The sequence below is a fragment of the Urocitellus parryii genome, chromosome Y (genome assembly GCF_045843805.1).
Source record: "Urocitellus parryii isolate mUroPar1 chromosome Y, mUroPar1.hap1, whole genome shotgun sequence".
In the NCBI taxonomy this organism is placed as follows: domain Eukaryota; kingdom Metazoa; phylum Chordata; class Mammalia; order Rodentia; family Sciuridae; genus Urocitellus; species Urocitellus parryii.
In genome coordinates, this window is record NC_135548.1 from 25759232 (window position 1) to 25762885 (window position 3654).

Below are 3654 nucleotides of genomic sequence, written 5' to 3' on the forward strand. Positions count from 1 at the left end.
ACCTAAAGATTGAAGATAAGGGAAAGGGACAGTTTTCCCTCTTCATTTCCTTCATAATCATCTGTTTTTAAGAGTCCTTCTTATCTCACTGTAAGCTTTTCCTGGGTACCGGTTAGTGTACCGGTTAGTGTAGTACTTTGGTACTAGAATATATATATATATATATATATATATATATATTTATCACATAGAACTTTTTCATACCTAAAAAAGAAACCACAAGTAAAGTAAACTGGATAAGGAATACATACAAAATATATCACCTACACCTACTATGTTAACTAGCTTAAGAGTTCCACACTTGTGTATGTATTTTACAGAAATGAGTGCTTAAGTCTGCTGAAGAAATATTTTTAAAGTTTTATTTATCATAATCAAAAATTAGGAAACCAGAAACCACATCAAACATTTGTTAATAATCTAATGAATAAACAGAATGTGCTACATTCATTCACTGACAAACTATAGAGGAGTGAAAAAGAACCAGTCACTGATACCTGTAACATCAAAATTTCTAATTAAAAAAAGACAGACATGAAAATATACATATGAATTGATTTTATCTATATAAAACAAAACAGAAAAATAAAATTTATGGAGGTATAATCATAATAATTTTTACCCTTAGGAGTAGCATAGATTGGAAAGTCAGATAAAGAGATTTCTATAGTAGTGAAATATTTTTGAGGTTAATAAAAATAAAAAAGACATATATAAAATTTCCTATACCTGTTTATTCATTTAATATTGGTGTACTTTAGTGTTGTATATTTTGTAATTCAATCATAACTAAAAATGACAACACATGAATATGTGTGCCTGTGCATCTTCATAGACATTTATTTGGTAATTTCGATAATGTGGTTCTACATGCATTGGTCTTATATTTTTACTATAATGAAACACCTGAGACAATCTAATTTTAAAAGAAAAGAGGTTCACTTAGCTCTTAGTTTTAAGTACTTGAAATTCCAAGGCCATGTGTTCAGCCTGTAAACCAATGATACTATAAAGGTGGATGGTATCTCCATGGCTGAAACCCATTTGGGAGGAAGTGATCAAATCTCAAAACAAGAAGCCTGATAGGCTGTGGTTCCAAGGACATGCCTCAAATGATCTAAGGACCTCTCACCAAGCTCCAACTCTTAAATAGCCTATCACTTTCCACTACACACTGAGGACAAGGCTTCTAATATATGAAACATAGAAAAACATACTCACAAAGCTATAACCAAACCAAATTATCATTTATAATAAGCTAAAAATATGAAATTACTATTAATGGTCAGTTAGGTAGAAACATATTTCTATATGCATATTTATCATAGAAATACTTTAGAAATTAATTTTGAACTACAGGGAGAAAATTAACAGTATTTTCAATAGGTATATCCTAAAATTATTCAAAACAAGATCTCTAAAGGATAAGCATCAGTTTAAATGACAGAAGAGGGAATTATAAATTCAATGATGTCAACAAAAATGTTGAGACACTCTACATATCACCAGAACTAAATTGTTAAGGAATATAGGTATATAAAAATAAAGCCTCAATTTTTTTCATTGGTACAATATATTTTGCATAAATTGTGTAATAGTTTTTTATGTGGAACTTAAATAGCAAGTAGCTTTCTAGAAATATGTAGGAAATACTCAAAGGAATATATTTCTGTGTAAGATTTTAGTATCAATCAGTCACCAAAAGGATACTTCAATCATGGAAACTTCATTAAAGCAAGACACTCTCTTTATCCTTTAAATATTGAATATAACTGTCAATGAAAATTATATAACTATTTCCCTGCATACAGACTTATGGATGGTTTGGATATGTATTTTAGTTTAGCAAGAGAAGGAATGATAGAAGAGTGGGCCTTAATATCGGTATTGAGATGAGAAACTTTATCTGAATTTTCCAGAGAGAAAATAAGAAAGGGAAAGCAATAGAGAATAGTTACAAGGAGAAGCAGAAAATAAATTGGGAGCAAATGTGGAATTGCAAAAGAGAAAACAACAACAACAATAAAAGAACACAAAAAACAGAACCCAAGATGCCTTAAAATAGACATTTTATATATAACCTGGGGACTGTGTGTGGGGGGGGATGTCTCCTGAGTAATTTCTGTAGTGTTTGGAATCAAAATTTTGTTATCTGCCTGAAGTCTAAAGTATTATTTGTCAAGAATTATTTGCACTTGTAATTAATTGTATTTGTAAAGAATTAATAGTTACTTCTAACAACCCAAGTTCTGCATCATCCTCTGGTGATAACTGCAAATATATAAATATTGATATGGCTGGAAATACTATTTCAGTGCAAAATATACAGTTCTTATAAGTATTTAGAAATACAATTTGGGTTTCTGAAATTATGAGTCTTAGCACTGCTTTGATATTAATTACTTGCAAATTCTCATCCATACCACTTAGCTGCATTGGATTCTCAATCACAGAACAAAATATTTGGGGAGAATAATCTCTGGCATTCTGCTCTGATTATAATATAATATGCACTAACATGTTGATTAATTTTATTTTCTATTGGATTTGGCTGAGTATACAGGCCTTTATTTAACCTTCATCTTATGACAGGACACTTTTTTCCCCTTAAACAAATCTTCTTATTAATGACTGTGGAATATTTACAAACCAGTACCTCTTGTGGTTGCATGAAGATCCTGGGTTTACATGAGATTAATAAGAAAGAAAAAGAGAGAGAGATATTAAGAAAATTAAGCATGCAAAATGACACAAATAGCTTAGAGCCTGATCAGAGTAACAATTCAATAAATGTAGCCTTTATTATCAAAGCTATTATCAACTGCAATTGTCTTTGAATACAGAAAAGCATCATACCAAAGGGATAAAATTAGACACCCTGTGGCTATGTTGATTAAAAAATGTCCATCCATGCAAGAGCTGAATTGAAGTTGCACCTATTTTTCCTGCTCTATAATTCATTATAATGAAGTGGAAAAAACTATTCCTTTAAAAACTGATTTGATTATACTTCCACTAATGATTATCCCATATATAGAAATAGACCAAAGTTGAAAATCTTTCTCCTCTGCAAAACAAAAGATGCTGTAGGCATGCATAGCGTTTTGCAAATCAAAATCCTAATGTTATAATTTGATTTGAAATTTATTATATGTTAGGTGTGTTCAATCTTCTGAAGCTAATTGAGGGTCAGCTTGTACTGTGTAACATTTTCTTATAACTCTAATAATTGATTTAAAAAATCTATGTCCTGGTCAATGCTATTATTTAAATTTATACGTTCCTTCCAAAATCCATATGCTGGAACTTAACCTTCAATGTGATAGTATGAAGAAATAGGGCCTTGGAGGGGTGGTTAGGCCCTGAGGGTTCTGCCTTAGAGATGAGATTATTGTTCTTATAAATGGGCATAAAGATGAGAATTAGTTCCTTTTGGGGGTCTCTTCTGTGAGGATACAGATACAAGGTGGCATCCTGAAGCAGAGAGTGAATCTTCACCAGATGCCAAAAATGCTGGCAACTTGATTTGGGATCTCCCAGTCTCTGAAACTGTGAGAAATAAATGTCTACTGTTTACATAGTCTGTGGTATTTTGTTACAGCAGCAGAAACAATATTAGACAGGGTGCTGCATGGCTTCTCTTGGTAGCTTATC